Genomic DNA, 17,101 nt, shown 5'->3' with positions numbered 1-17,101 from the left:
GAACACAAACATAAACCTAAACGTGAGAATGAATCTCTCAAGAGGAGGGGTACCATGCAATCTACCTCTTTAAAGCCGATTTATACAAGAGGTGATATGAAGGTTCATTCAACATCTTCTAGGCCTAAACCTAGAGTTGAACCATCTCATGAGAAGTCATTTTGGGAGACATATCAACGTCTTCTACACCAAAAACAAATGGAGTCAAATAGATGCCGTCAAATTGAGCCTTCTAAGAAGGAGATAGCCAAGTCTATTCCTAACAAAGGAGTATCTCATCCTATCGAACCATTTGTTAAGAAGGTTGATAATGAGGAAACAATCAAGGGTTTTGAGCTAGAAAAAGAGATGAAAAAATCTGATGAAATAATTGGTAAAAGGAAGAAAAGAGAGAAAGTGAGTTGATTTTGAGAAAAAATGTGAGGGTTTATTGTTTTCCTAACAAACTTACCTTTGCTTTGTTTAGTATTTCTTCTTTTATGCAGATCAAGCAAAGTCAAGTAGAGTTGATATTGACGTGTTCTATTTCAAAGTCAATTGTACACTTTGCAAGTTTCCGCGGAGTTTGTCTTCTAGGAGTTAAATCCCTTTGGTATCAATTCATGGAACAATGTCAACTCAAGTATGTCCACACCAATGAAGAGTTAATTCATGCTCATCTTGAAGGGAACATTCCAAATTTTGGAGCTGGTTGTGTACCAAGGGTTCATTTGAAGAACAGGTTCCTCAATGATCATTGCAACTACAATTGTCATCTTACCCTTAGTCCACGTGAAGCTCCACTTCACCAAATCTGCCTTGGTGTCTTTCAAGTGTAATCGAGTATGAGTTCGATTTCAAGGGATACACTTCATACCATTTTGAGGATCCTTACCTCATGACCACAAGTAATCAAGTTGAGCATACATTGAAGCTGGTTCGTGAGATTCAAGGTTCAACAGCAGTTGTTCTCCAACTTAGCAAATGGTTTTTACATTGGATGAAATTTGTAGTCATCATAACAAGATTGACTGAAGGCATGCAACTCTTCTTGTCATCTTTTGTGAGGACCCAAAAATTTTCACATTTTCTCAGCATTATTTTATTTCTTTGATTATATTTTATACTTTCCTTGGAAATATTAAATTTTCTATGCATTTTTACAAGTAAGTACAGTTTTAAACCATTTTTCTAGTATAAGTTAGTTCGGGTTAATTTGGAAGTGTATTAAGGACGTGGGACCCGCTAGTGCGGTAAGTGTGATAAATTTTCGACAAATAAGTGAAACGTACACAAGGGGATATTACTGTATAAGGTGCTAGGAGATAATTAGAGGTTAGTTAGATAAGTTACAATTGATAGACAAAAGGATAAGCTTAAAACCCTAAAAGGAGCCAAGTGTCACTATGCTATTAGAAGTTGGACTTTTGACCAAGGTTGGTAACTTTACTAAAATCAGATTTTTGACCAAAATTCATTCATTTTCTTGTCTCCTTTGGCCGAAATTAGTGAGAGAGAAACCAAGAGAGTTCTTCATCTTCCACTTCAATTTCTTGCCCAAATCTTGAGTTTCAACCGATTAATTTGCAAACTACTCCATAAAACTTACTTCCCAAGTAGTTTCCAAGGTGTTTGTGGAATTATTTTTGGAGGACAAAGCCTAAGCTACCATCTTTCATAGGGAGATAAGGTATTTTGCCAAGAACCTCTTCTTTACTTCAATTAATTGCTAATTAGTGGTTTAAAGTTGTAGTTTTGGTAGTTTATGAGCATATTTCATGGTTGGAAATAGTATTATGGAAATTCCAGGTTAGGGTTTTGAATGACCCTGTTATGTCCAGTTTTATTTGAGCATGTTAGAGGCTGAATCAGGCTTAGATTAAAACATAAAAGTTGTAGAAAATGGTGTTAACTAGCTGCCTGTAAAATTTCAACTCAATCGGAGAAATGTAGCCTGTGAAAAGATCAAAATACCCCTGCCACCCTGTTTCTGTCCGAGACTGATAATCAGCTTATGTAATTGGTTAGTTTGACCAGGAATATTATCGAATGGGTTGTTGATGTCTTCTTAAGAATTATACCCTTGTATCTTAGCTTTCAAATGGCTTTGGAATTACCTGAATTGGAGTTGTGTGTGCTGAGATATGAGTGAATAAAGCAGGACTGCTAGTTGATTTCTGCAGTGAATTTCGAACTGGAAAATCTGGAGATGTTTTGGTCCATTTGACCTAGTTAGGGTGAGAACTGGACTGAGTGGTCTTCATAAAAGTTGTAGGTCTTTGTCTTAGCTTTTCAACGCCTCCAAGAACGCCTTAAACGGACTTTGGTAGCCTGCAATATGGCCATTTAAATGTAGTACAGTTAATTAGCCAATTAGTTGGAACTTAGTTCTGGGAATTGGGAATTTGACTAGGTTACACTGGAATATGGACTAAGTGGTCTTCATCAAAATTGTAGCCCTCTGTCTTAGCTTCGAAACGGTATAAATTACATCCCAATCTAATAAGCGTAGCTTCGGATGTGTCCGTTACGCAAAACCCGTCAAATCTGTCTTTTGGTTAAACTTCATTTCCGCACACGTTGTTAGCTTGATTTTTGTACTTATATGACTTTGAGCCTATGGAATGGCTATTGAAATGAGATGATATTATTTGTGACTTTGGGATTGATTGAGGAAAACAATGAAGCCATAAATGGTTGGAAAAATAGGTAAATACAAAGGGCGTGCTGCCCAAATTTTCGCTCGAGGGCTAAGTTTCTATTTGAATTTGTATGTTTTTGTTTGGCAAATACTATGACCATTTTCCTTCTTAAAACATGATCCTTTTCAATTGAAAACTCCAAATGTTTACTTACGCTTACCAAATAAAAAGGAGTGGTTTAGGGTTTTCCTGGGTATTTTGTCCTCCCTTTTACATGAATTTCATTAAGACATTTAGTCTATAATATTTATTTGAATATATGAGATGATTTTGAACCGTGTAAACGATTCCGAAAACAGTATTTCTTAGCCTATTTAGTTGGATTTCGACTTGTCTTTGGTTCAAGTGTTTCCATTGGAAAATTTTATAACCCTTTTGAGTTGGGTTTTACGTTTGGACTATGAAATCCTAGTTATTTTTGTCCACGAGTCCAAATGTTCTCGTTTCACTTTAAAGTCTTTTTATGCATTCCACTCATCATTTGTCGAGTCTCTTTGATTTCACCTAATTGTTTGCGCTAGATGAGCTGTAATATTCTTTCTCGTTTAATTTTAGGTTTTCTCGGTGACTGAGGATAATATCCGGAAGGATATTTTGTACGTTGTTTTGCATACATAGGTGAGTGTTCCTTGTTTGTTATATTTTCCTTGACTTCATGGCTTGCTGTTATTGTTGGATAATGTGTTAAGTGCTCTCAATGATTTTCAAAACGAGTTTTCTAGGCGAGTGTGTACTTTATTGCACTCGACCTAAATGAATGTGAAATTTTCAATGATTTAATGATTGAAACGTTACTTGTGCATGAATGTAAGCCTTTTGGCTGAACTGGACCCTGCCTTTCGTTACTGATCGACTCGAGCCAGAAGCGGACTCGGTCGGGCGATTTGGTAACCCTGAGTGAATGTTTGGTATACTCGAGTATTACCTTATAGGTTGGTGGAGCCTGGCCAACATCCAGGAGGGGATGGATGAAATGAAACGAATGAACGAACGAGGGTTTTACTTACAAAAATGCATTTTCAAACAATTGGAGGAATAAGGGGAAATGTCAGGAGAACGAATGAACGAATGAAAGCATGGCTCCCTGTGAGCCCGTATCCTTTTAATGAATGTGTTATTATCGCTTTCCATTGTAAATGTTTCTTGAATTATTGATACTCTATGTTTAATGTATTGGATTGATTGTTTGGTTATGTGTTCAGAACCTCACTGAGCTTTTAGCTCACCCCTTTAGTTTGTTTTCCTTAGCAGGGGAAGGCGAGCAAGGACAAGAGCTCGGTTTAGACTAGCCTAGACTAGTTTCTGATTTTGTAATGGTTCTCGCCCTAGTGCTTGGCACGGGCTGGATGTGTGGTGAACTGAGAACCTTTGTATATTCGATGTTTGTACTCCCTTTTGAGATAGTAATGTACATAAGTTTTACGTTAAGTTTTGGATTATCGTTATATTTATTCCTGTGATTTATTTTGATTTTTATTGAGGACTGAAGTGAACGGCTGAGTCCCGGGGGAGGTGGGGCTGTCACATCTTTCGTGCTTCAATCTATGGGCAAATTGCTTTCAAGATGAGGGAAATGATGAGAGCATGAAAATTCGAATCCCCATTGAAACACATGAAGAGTTTGAAGCAAATTAATTTAGTGAAGTTGTTCCCTTAGAAGTTGCGTCATTTGATTAGTAGCATTAGTTAGGGTTTTAATTGTCAATTTAATTGCTAAAATATTCAGCCAAAAATTAGTCTTCAAGAGGCCGAAACTTAGTTGGTGTCTTAGTCAAATAAGTGATTCCAAATCACATTAGTTAGGTTTTCAAATAAGTTATTCCAAATCAAATTAGGTTTTCAAGTCATGTAAGGCTATAAATAGCCTAACCTCTTAGACGTTTAGGGAAGTCAGATTTTATAATAAAATTGTGAGTTTTATTCACTTCTCCTGTCCAAGAGAGTTTTCTTGAAAACTTGAGAGTTTTTTTAAGTTATTCAACTTGAACTTATCAATTAAGTATACACCTTGATTGTGACGCTCTTCTACCAGTACTTTTGGTTCGCTAAAATACTAAGTTTTGGGTGGAGATTCGTCATGGTTCGTAGCTTGTGTTTTTAGAAAGGTCAAGGTTTCGCATTCTAACTTGTGTTCTTCATCTAGATTTAGGGCTTGGTAGGATATGAATTCATACCCTCGGACGGGTTCGTATCAGGAATATTGATGAAAACATTGAATATGAAATCCTTAATACATACAAGAAATGGGAATGGCTAGATTAGCTTACAAAATTAAACAAATAGATTAAAGACATATTGCAAGTTTACTAATATCTAGATTTATTGGACAATTAAAAATTTGGTGAGATACTGCACTAGGGTTTCAAGATAAAGTTGCTACATTAGATCATATAATAGAAGTAGAAGATAATCAACGAAATATTGAAGCTCAGAGCATTAGACAATATTTTTTAGAATAATTCAGCAGATATTTCCTAGGGTTCCTCTCTAAAGCGCTGCACTGATTGCTTAGCTGCTCGAAGTTCTGAGTATGACTGGCCTTCAGCCTTGGGCTAAGGGGCAAACGGATTCCCTTTCAATGGGAAAATCTTGGGATGAGGGGCCTTCAACCACTCTCTCCATTTTAGATAGGTCCAATGTCGAGGTATAAGGGAGAGGCAGCAGTTGTTTTCTCTAAGGAAGAAGCGGACAAGCTGGCAGCCCCTTTCTGCTTGACTCTAGTAGGGAAATTCTCTCATGGTCGGCTGATGCTGGAGGAGATTAGGATTTTTTTTAGTAAAGATAAGGTTAATGGACTATAGGCATGTGTTGATAAATTGCTTAGCAGTGGCAAACTTCAATCGGTTATGGACAAGAGAAATCTGATAGTTGGGAAAATATCCGATGAGGATATTCCGCTGGACAAGGGACTTCCACGTGCACAAGGAATCGTCGCTTGTTCCAGTTTGGGTTTCCCTTCTAGCATTGCCGATCCACTATTTTGATAGACACTCGCTGTTCTCAATCTTGTCGTCTGTGGGACAACCACTGTTCTTGGATTTAGCGACGGTAGCGAGATCGTGACCAAGCGTTGCTAGGGTGTGTGTTGAGGTGGACTTGCTGAAACCAATTTGTTCTCGGGTATGGATAGGTGTTGAAGGGGAGACTGGCACCTAGCAAAAGATAATATTTGAAGATTTGCCAAAATATTGTAGTACCCGTTGGAGATTGGGCTATTCCAAAAAGGAATGCAGACGAGACAAACTTGATGTGGTAGTTAGGAATAATTAGAAATAGCATGGTAGGATACTGATGTCCTTGGCAGATGATTCAGCCACCCCACAACTCGTGGTGTCGAAGCCTGATAACATAGTTCGGCAAAGTCAGAACGTTAATGCATAGGTTGTCCTTAGTCCAAGGTTGAAAGGGAAAGGGGATCAATTGCCCGAAAATAGGGAGGAGGTTCCAATAGTGTAGGAACAGAGGACAAAACTACAATAGACGGATGTGATGAGGCTGAGGAAGAGAGAGAGCAGCTCGGAGGAGGAGGTGAATGGCCCAACATTTGACCACAAGGTGGTGGGGAATGAGCTGATAGCAGAGGTGGTGGAGAGAAACAGAAATCAGGCGGGGGTGGTGTCAATACCAGAGGGGAAGGAGGGTTGTCAAAGGCTCTGCGAAGAGAGGGGGAATAATACAGTGCAGTGTGTGGCTGTGTGCTGGTGCAAACCTTCTCGATGCGATGGCTAGTGATAGGGATGCAGGGCTTGGAGAGGTGGAGGCCGAACTACCAACTGCAATAGGAAACTTATCTCCACGGGGTAGGGCTGACCAATGGGAAGACCAGGAGCTTGGAGTTAAGCATTGACCAGTCTGCAGCACTGAACAATGGATTTAAGAGGGCAAAAGGAGTAAGAGCTAAGTTTCCATCCAATAGACAGCTGCACTTCGCTGCAATATCCTCCATAAACTCGTTCTAGGTATTGTTCCATGATTAACGGGCTTTTTTGGAATATTAGAGGAGTTTCTAAGGCTCCCAATTTTAGGAGATTGCATAAATTAATACAAGTACATCATATTAAGTTTGTCTGCATATGTGAACCAAATCTGGACGTTGCCCAAATTGAGTTGATACGGATGTGATTGGCATTTGATTTCGTGGCTGTTAACTTATCATCAGATATTTGGGTTTTCTACAATCCATCTTTTGTCTGTATCATAGCTGGGAATTCTATCTGGCACATCACTATTTTGCTCCAACACCCTTGGCTTTCCAGTCCGTTGGGGTTCTCGATTGTACACGCGAAATGTACGAAGGTGGAACGTAGGGTATTGTGGGAAGCATTGTTGGGAGACAAGCCTAGTGCCCTTCCATGGTGTGAATGTGGCAACATGAACATGATATCAGCCCCAAATGAGAAGAGAGGGGGTCGGCCAGTGAGCAGTGCATATTGCATGGAGCTCATGACATTCATGGAGGAGGCTAGGGTCTTTGACGTGGGATTTTCGAGCCCTAGTTATACCTGATGCAACAACCGTAGAGGTCGAGCTAGGATATGGAAGCGGCTGGATAGGGTCTTAATAAATGGGGAATGTGCAGGATTAACCGCAGCCATTTCGATTGTGCATCTGGCTGATCACCCCTCAAACCATGCTCCGCTAAAAATTTCCTTCGCCTCTAGGCTGGATAACAAGTCGCATGCATTCAGGTTCGTGAACATTTGGACATCTAAAACCTCGTTTTTGGAAGTAATTAGGGTGGTATGGACACAGGAGGTAGAGGGTTCACCCTTAAGGATATTGTGCTCCAAGTTGCTAGCGACCAGGGAGAGCAATTCAGGAGTGGAACAAGCAGGAGTTTGGGAATGTCTTCGAAGCGGTTAAGGTGGCTGAATCATCAGTCTTGCAAGCTGAAGAAAGGATGGAAAGTGATGACACGGATAAGGCACAAGTATAACTGAATAGGGCTCAGGCAAATCTATGTATGGAGCAAAACATATGCAAGAATTTTGAAAAAAAGTAACAAGAGTATTGAGGCTCAAAGCTGAAAATTTCAAGCTATAAAACGTTTTGGAGCAAACATCATTTTCCTCCACTTCAACTTCTTTGTTTTGGCTCAAAATCAACATGCATGTGGAGATGAAGGTTTTCTTAAGTAACTTGAGCAAAAGTATGTCAAAATTGCCTTAAACTTAAAACTGAAACGCTCTCACCCTCACTTGATCAACAAGGAAAAATTTTCGAGCAAGTTGCCTCAAGTTTCTCTATTTAAACCTCCAACTTTCAACCTTATTTTCATGGCAAATAAACTATTGATCAAAACTACCATGTCATGAGGCATATGTTTCATGTTTTAGGCAAAAGAATCCATCAAAATTTTACATATATAAAGTTCTAAGCTAAGCTAAATAGATTATGCACCAAAACTAGAAGTTTGCAACATAACTTGAAACAACATGAAATCCTTCATAAAAGTCATTCCTTTACCTTTTGTAACATCATACATCAACTAAACTCAAAGATAAGGAAAGAAAAATTAGTTTTCTAGCAAATTTCACCTCTTTACCTCTAAGACCTAGGATGGAAAGCAAATCAAGAAGGTTGTAAGGCGTTCTTCCTCCTAGAACTCCTCCAAGAGCTTCCTTCCAAGCTTAATTCAAGGTTTGATGGAGTAGATTAGGGTTTCTCTCTTGTTTTCTCACCAAGTAGACAAGAAATCAAGGCTTGAAATTGAGTTTTTTCTCTCCCTTTTCACCTCTCTAAGTTCGGCCACCACAAGGAAAATAAACATGAAGAAATAGTGATGAAAGAAAGCTTAAGTTGTATAAGTTTAAAGCTAGTCTTGGTCAAGAGGCTTTGGATGCTTGATAAGTAGCAAAATAAGAACTAATGCCTATCTAATAACCCAAATATCTCTCTTTCTCCTAATTATCTATTAACACCTCTTTCCAATAATCCCTTTTTCAACTAAACTCCCTCTAATTCACCAAATGTATTGCACACATCTCACTAGTTGGTCACGCTAGCATAATGCACTACGAAACTCAACATACACCAAGTTAAATAAGAAAAAAGGATAAAAATATGACTCAACAATTAAAGCAATCAAGAATTCAAGGCAAGTAGTTAAAAGATAAAATATAAAAATAACATTAGGTCCTCACACACACAAGCGCACACATCACACATACCACCACTCCTGCTCCTTGGATCTCCCTATCAATTAGTGCAACATCAGAGAAAATTGAAAGAATACTAGTTGCAAGGGAAAGGAAGCAAGGGAATGAGTTGGGCTTGGGAGTTTTTTCATCAAAATCTTTAAGCTAGAAGGCTACAATTAACATTGACCTTATTTCTTTTCCTCCATTTTCATTGGTGTTAAAGTGGCTTCGTTGATTTGCTTGTCTATTGCCTTGAAGTTTTTTCGTTCTCTGTTTTCAAGATGAATAGGGTTTTGAAGGATAGAAATTTGTTTTCTAGTTTTGAAAAGGAAATCAATTACTTATTGGTTCTTTCTTATGATTATTAGCTTTAAGAGAATACTTAAAAGTGGAAATTTGCAAGTTTGTACATGAAAAGCTGGGAAATCAATTTCTTAAATTCGATCTATTTTTTGTCTAATTTGCCATTTTTTTGCTGTTTCTTGTCAAACTAACACCACAGTTGCATTATAGAATCGATAAGGGTCATGTTGGTGTAAGTTTTGTGAGTTTTGGTGAAGATTTAAATAAGTTTCAAAAAGAGTGGCCAGGCTGTAAATCTACAATTGTATCACTTTTTGTTCTTTTTTGCGAAAACTAATCCCTCAAACACAATCTATGCAAAGAACTGAGACTGTGATGTTATTTTGGCAAATTTTAGCGACTGATGAGGTTGTCAGCTGGTAGCGACGGCACCAGAATAGCCATGGCCATCAGCGATAAAGCTTAAGTCTACCAGAAAGAAAGAAGAAAGAATGAGAGGAAGAAGAAAGAAAGAAAAATAGAAAAGAACAAAAGAGAAAAAGGAAAAGAAAGAAAATAAAAGATGGACTTGTTTTTATTTTAGTTAGTTGCACTTGTTTGTTTACATGATGTGGGCTGCATTTTTTCTTTTGGATTAAAATGGAGTGGCCTAAAACACTATAAAGGACGCAGACCCATTTTTTTTGCTTTTCTTAGGAAATTTGAAAATTGACCCTAAGTTTTTTAAATAATTTTATTGTGGACCCAAAACTTTAGATTTCTTGCATTTAAGTCCTTATTTTATTATAATTTGGCCCCTAGACTTTCTATTTCTTTAATTTTTGCCTCTTATTTTTTGAAAAATTGTTTTAACCCAAAAATTTTTAATTTTTGTAATTTAGTTCCTAACAACTTCGTGATTTCTCAATTCTAGTAATTTCCTTTCTTTAATTGTTAATGATGCTCTCTTAAATGCATTTAACTTGTAATTTTGGGACATTTTAATTTTCTTTGTGTGTTTGGCCTGATAATGTAAATTTAGTATATTTTAATGCTCTCTTTTAAAGTATTTCTAATTAAATTGGTGCATTGATCTTTTTATTGATTTTGAATAATAGATAATCCCCCATTCCCTCATTTGATCACTAGTTCAAAAAGGAGGTACCCTTATTATCCTTTAATTTCAATTATATGCTCTTACGTGCTCTTCTATACTCCTATGTTTTTCTTTTACTATTATTTTTGTTTTATTTATTTTGGACTTTTATTCATTGTCATATTTATTTATTCAATTCAAGTTCTATAATAACTTGGAGGGTACCCGAATACTCAAGATGTAATAGATAGGTTTTTTTTTTGCAAAATTTGTAATTAGATAGGTAAATGTAATAAATAAAGGTTATATTTTGCAAAGGTTGTAATTAGATAGGCAAATGTAATATACAGGTTAGATAAGTTTATTTTCTTATATTCTCCTATTAGATTGTAGTTAAGTTCCCTAATGTAATAGTTAAGTCTTGTGTGCTTATGTTTTCATGTGTTTATGTGTTTTATTTACTTTTCTTAGAATTTTACATCTAGATATTATTCTTATATGCCATGTGCTCTATGTGCATTTATGTATTTACTTACTTTAATTTATACTTTATATATTTTATTATAAATGACGAATACACGACGTCACCATACTAGTCCAACACGAGTTTTGGCCTTTCTAGCTCATTTCCTTACTAGTCTAACACTAGTGAGGATATGTAGAAGTGAATTAATCTAATGTTAGACCCTTGACCCCCTTCGCACACTAGATTCATGAATTGTTTGTCATTTCATTTCATGCATATTTTTCTATTTTTAAGATATTTTCTAATTTGCATATTATTTTATCCTATTTTATACCCTTATCCTGTGCGTGTCCTGATTGTTTCATTTATAAGTGCATCTTTTTTTTTATTTTTTAAAGAATTACTATTATTGAAAAGAAAGGAATGTTACACTTTGGCAGTAGCACGTGGTATCCTAAATCTTCGGAAGGAAGGAAAGCCAAGCTTATCCAACTAGTAATCACCTCTAGCCATTGTGGGCAGCTCGGAAAGACATTCGTAAATACAAAATAATTGTTGAGGATGAGTAGAACCTGCTTTCGCCAACACATCCGCGACCTTGTTCGCTTCCCTATAACAGTGGGTGATCTGAAAACCCCCCCTAGCCACTAGTTCAATCTTCCCCACTTCTCCACTGATTGTTCAAGGACACCGGTGATTCTTCATGAGAATTTGTTGTAACATCAAGGAATCCGTCTCGACCACCAGATTACCAATGAAACCCCGTTGCACACATAACTGCAGCCCAAATAATAATGCTTTGGCTTCTGCTTGCAAGCCGGTACAAACCCCAAGATATGCAGAATATGCAAAAACCATACACCCTGCAGTGTTCCGAAAGATCCCCCCCTCCACCACTCACTCCTGGGTTACCTTTCGAGCATCCATCAATATTGAGCTTGACAAAACCAGGCCATGGAACGTGCCACCGAATTTGTCAAATGAAGACTATATCAGGTTGACCCTCCACAAAATCTAGGAATTTAGGCCAATCCCACACCTGATCCAATTCCCCGAATTGTAGCCAATAAGCATCCTTTAAATCCCAAAAGATGGCTTGACATATCTCTGCAGAACTCTGAACTGTTCCCTGGTACAGTGCTTTATTCCTAGCCTTCCAAATGTGCCAACAACTGAGACTAGGTAATAGCTGGTACACAAACCTAAGCCTCTCTGATTTCACTGGCTTTAACCACCAACTAATCAACCATACTCGAATATGCCCGATATTAAGCGGCAACCCGCATTCTGAGCCAAAAAACTGCCACACCGACTTTGCCAGGACCCCTTCCAGAAACAAGTGCCAAAGAGATTCAGTGTGCGATACCGAACAACATGAGCACTTAGATGGTAGGTGGAACCCACGTGAAGCTAACATGTCGTCCAAGGGAAGACGATTAAATAGAAGCCGTAGCATAAAGAAGGACACCTTGAGGGGAACACTTGACTACCATACCTGTCGAAATAGGAAAGATGGTGGCTTCATCTCACGAACTTCTCTAAATGCAGACGATAACGAAAACTGTCCTGAGCTTTTCACTAACCATATCATCCGATCAGGTGAAACCCCAGGTGGGCCATCTACCACCAATACCTGATGCACCATGTCAAATGGCAAAAATTCCACTGACCTCGGCATGACCCATTCTATATGTTCCATAACGTGATGAAATGAAATGTCCTCCCGCACCTCCACACGCAAATAGAAGACCCCGTGCCCAGTCCAATTATCATACTAGAAGTTGCAACATCCATCATGTAAATTCCGCCCAATAAATAGTTTCGCCAACCCCCTAATATCAAGCATTCATTTCCAAGTTGTCGATCCTAAGGGGGACCCGGAAACTTGGCATGGATGGGACCCCGTGCAATACTTAGCATTGAGGAATCTTACCCATAAGGAGAAGCCACACCAGAAATTCCACCATAACTTACAAGAGAAAGCCCTATATGTGTCACTGATCGATCGAAACCCCGTCCCACCTTCTTCTGTGGGGTAACACAAATCCCTCCACCGGATCCAATGGTATTTCTTCTTCTCGCCAACCTCTCCCCAAAGAAAATCTGCACACATCTTTTCAATCAACCGGAAAACACCTTTTGGCATGACACCTACCGCCAACAACTGGATCGGAATGCTGGTCAGAACATGCCTAATCAAGATAATTTTTCCACCAAAAGACAAAATTCGAGACTTCCAAGACAGCACCTTATCAAGAATCTTCTGACATAAATCCGAGTAATACACCTCCTTGGCTCTACCAATAAACAACGGAACACCCAAATACCGAATCGGAAACTGCTTCCTTTGAAAATTGGTAACTCGCTCAATTACACCTTGATGAGCTAATGAGATCTGAGAATGAACTAAATACCCACTCTTCTGCACATTAACCAACCGGCCAGAGTCATTCTGGTACCACTCCAATATTCGCATGACTCTCTTTAACGCAGCTGCACCACCATTGGCAAAAACGATAACATCGTCGACAAATGCCAAATGAGACACTGGGGGGCAATGCCTGGCTACCGTGTATCCCACAAACCTCGACTGGGACACAAGAGAATTTAAGGCTCGGGAGAGGACCTCTGACACAATAATAAACAGAGAGGGCGATAATGGATCCCCTTGTCGCAGCCCTCGGGAAGATTTGAAAACCCATGAGGCACACCATTTACTAGCACATAAAACCAAACATTGGAAATCAACCTCCACACCATGTCAATAAACCTTTCACCAAAGCCAAACTAATGCAAGATTGCAATAAGGAAACGCCAGGAAACCCGATCATACGCCTTAGCCATGTCTAACTTAAGAGCAAGATTCCCTCCCTTGCACTTCCTTCCCATATCAGACATCAACTCTTGAGCCAACAAATAATTATCCGACATAGAATGGCCCTTAACAAAGCCACTCTGATGAGGAGAAATGATTCAAGGCAGAATACCTGATAATCGCCCCACTAAAATTCTAGATATAACTTTATTGAGGAGTTGCTTACACTTATAGGCCGAAATTGGGAAAAATCGTTAGGATTCATGACCTTGGGAAGGAGAACAATAGAGGTCGCCGTAATGAAGCGAGGGAGGTCCGTCACAGAAAAAATTCAAAATTGCCTTGTAGACATCCTGAGCCACCACTTCCCAAGCAGACTAAAAAATTTCCCTGTGAAACCATCAGGTCCAGCGGCACTATCTCCATCCATCTCAAAAATAACCTTCCTCACCTCCTCCACAAAAGGGGTCTCCTCCAAATCATTATTATCGATAACATCTCGTAGATTTGGGATAACATGAAGAAGTCGAAATTCGTCCATAGGGTCGGCAGAGAACAAGGTACTAAAATATTTTATTGCTTCCTTCCCAATCCCTTCCTCATCCATAACCCACTCCTCCCTTGAATCTGGAATCCTATGAATTGTAGATAGGAAGTGATGCTGCTTGACCACCGAATGAAAGTATTTCGAATTTTGATCTCCGTGTTACAACCACTTGACCCTAGTCTTTTGCCTCCAAAATTGCTCCTCCACTGATAATGACCTCTTCAAATTAGCCTGAGCACGCTGGAGCTCTAAATGGGCCTCGATAGAAAGGTCAGACTGTACACGCGACTTTGATGCCACCACCTCCGCTTCCCCCCCTTTTTTACATTGTCAAATACATTGCCAAATACCTGCTTATTCCATCGGCAAAGAGCCCGGGAGACATTCTTCAATTTCTCCCACAACACATAAAATGATGATCCAGCCATCTCCATTTGCCAAGCAGATTTGACCACCTCTTAAAAACCCTCTTTGGTAGTCCAAACATTCAAAAACCGGAATGAGCGATTCCTGCAGACAAATCTAGGAGCAAAAGAAATAATGATTGGGGCATGATCAGATAGTGCCATACCAAATGAGACACAGAAACTGATAATGAGAAATTCAGGCACTCCATATTGATTAACAATCTATCCAAACGTTTCCAAATCTGAGCCCTCCTTAATCTATTATTACACCAAGTGAAACTACATCCAGAAAAGCCTGTATCGAAGACCCCCTCCATTACTCATAAAGCGAGACAATTCTAGGCCCTCTGTCGGGTGCCACAGCCTCCCTCCTCTCTTTTCACCTCCCGAAAGAATGACATTAAAATCCCCCACAACATATCAAGGACCTTGGCATGGTTTATCCTGTAATAAACCCTGCCATAGCCGCTGGCGCTCAGCCTTCTTACACTTTGCATGAACAAAAGATACTAGCATAGGTGTAGGGAACTGAGGATGCACCTAGCGAATAGAAAGGTGCTGATCCGAGTCTCCTACCACATGACTAATGAAGGGGAAATTGAAGAAAACCCACAACTCCCCTGATGAATTACACAGTACAGAGTCAAAATTGAGACGAATACGAATCGAGTCAACCTCATCCCTAGACAACTTGGGTTCACATATACCCACAATCACTATCTTATGCTTATGAACAATATTCTTAAGCCTTCTAAGGTTTGGTGGCTTGAGATCCCCCGAATATTCCAAAAATATTCATTAATCATGAGATAAAATCTGAAAAAAATTTTGAGATTTCTTGGATACCGACCTTAGTTCTCTATCCGAGGGCACTGTGACCCGAATACCCCTCCCTTTCACCTTCCGGACACCTTGTTCAAGAGCGGCAACTTGATCTAAATGCAAGGTCATAGCCATATTGTGCGCTACATCCCCCTCGATGCATTGCCCACCCGCATCCCGTGGCGAAAGCCAACCTGCAACCGTGACATCGTCAGAAGACTCTCCTGCCAATACCTCCTCAGCCTCCATCTCTTCAATCCTAGCTTGTTCGCCGCTCCCTGGAATCCTGGCTCCCTCACTCTCCACGGGCTCTGCCTCAGTCACCACCCGCTCATCTAAATCGGTGATGATCCTGCCCGCTGCTGCCTCAATCGCCTGCTCCACCAGTTCAACTGCCGCACCCATGCTATCCTTCCCGTACCCAGCCTCTTCATCGACCACCAAGAGTTGATCATTACCCCCAACGCCTCTTTTAATGACAATCTTGCTCAGTGGTTTGGAGAGACGAGCATCCGAGAACTTCTGAAGTTCCGATTGTAGTTGTGTCCTAGGCACCATTTGTAGCGGTTCGTCCTTGTCTGTGTGCGCTCCCGTTTGTGTGGTAGTCACCTGCTCGCGCGCAGGTCTGGGCTGCTAGTCTTCTAAGACAGACGAGGTTGGACTATTTTTTTCTGTTAGAATTGCATCTCATTTATGAATTAGTAAATTAGATAGTTCAATTGGTTATTTAGATTAAAAGAGTCACCATTCGAATATGGAAAAAAAGCAACTAGTTTTAGCATAGTATTACCCCTCTATAAGAAAGAAAACTGTGTGACAAGTTTTAGTTCTCCATACCCATTATGTCATGTCCCTCTTTCTAGGGTCATTTATACGTATATATATAAGTTTTAATTGTCTTTTCTTCGAGTCTTATCTTTACATGCTTGAGACCCCTTCAAGGGATTATTATTGGGATTCACAATTAATATGATTGGGACTAATTAGATCTTATAGGGACATTTTGTTTCTTTTGATGTCTCCTTTAGGTTTAGATTTGCATTCATGTAAAAAAAAATTCAAATATTATTAGTTTAAGGGTTAGATTAGGAAAATTTTGATAAACCTCACAATTAGCTTAGATTAGGTTGAAAAGATGTCTTAGGTTTGAATTAATCTATCTTTTGCCTTTTCTTTCTTTAACCATGACTTTCAAGCCTTTTTCTCTCAATTTCAAAGATTTAGAGTTATCTAAATAAGGGGTTTCTCATTTTTCTATGAAAAACTTTTTATCATTGATTTGGTACACTTAAACTTAATACCAACTATCAACTCCCTTTTTCTCAAAAATCCTTTTTTAGACTATTTTATTAGGCCCACATTATCGCATTTATAAAAGTCCCATTTTGGCCCTTTTTCACATATTTTCAATATTCAAAAATCCATTTTTTCATTAAATGCCTTTTTATTTCAAAAACCCATTTTGTCTCCTTGTGACTCACTTTGCCTCTCAAACTTGCCTCTCATGTTTCCCTCTTTAGTTGGTATTTACAAGCTGGTTCTCACGATTACTTATAAGATAATCTCCAACCTTGTCAGCAAGATGTTAATAAGAATAACAGGTTAGTTGACCACTTCACAAACTCAACACATGATCCCCTATTTCTTAGTCATTAAGGGCTTAATCACAAAGTAAGCACGTAATTACAATGACTACATGGTGTACTACATTTTTGTATCTCTATTTTTTATGTGTCATATTTTCCTCTTTGGACTATTGGTGAAGGACCTACGCTCCTGCTTATCAAGTCAGGAGTTCGCCTCATGGCATGCAGGGTTGGGATAGAGGGTTAAGGAGGGAATAGG

This window comes from Coffea arabica, chromosome 2c, assembly GCF_036785885.1.
Source record: "Coffea arabica cultivar ET-39 chromosome 2c, Coffea Arabica ET-39 HiFi, whole genome shotgun sequence".
NCBI classification, from domain to species: domain Eukaryota; kingdom Viridiplantae; phylum Streptophyta; class Magnoliopsida; order Gentianales; family Rubiaceae; genus Coffea; species Coffea arabica.
This window is presented reverse-complemented; position numbering follows the sequence as displayed.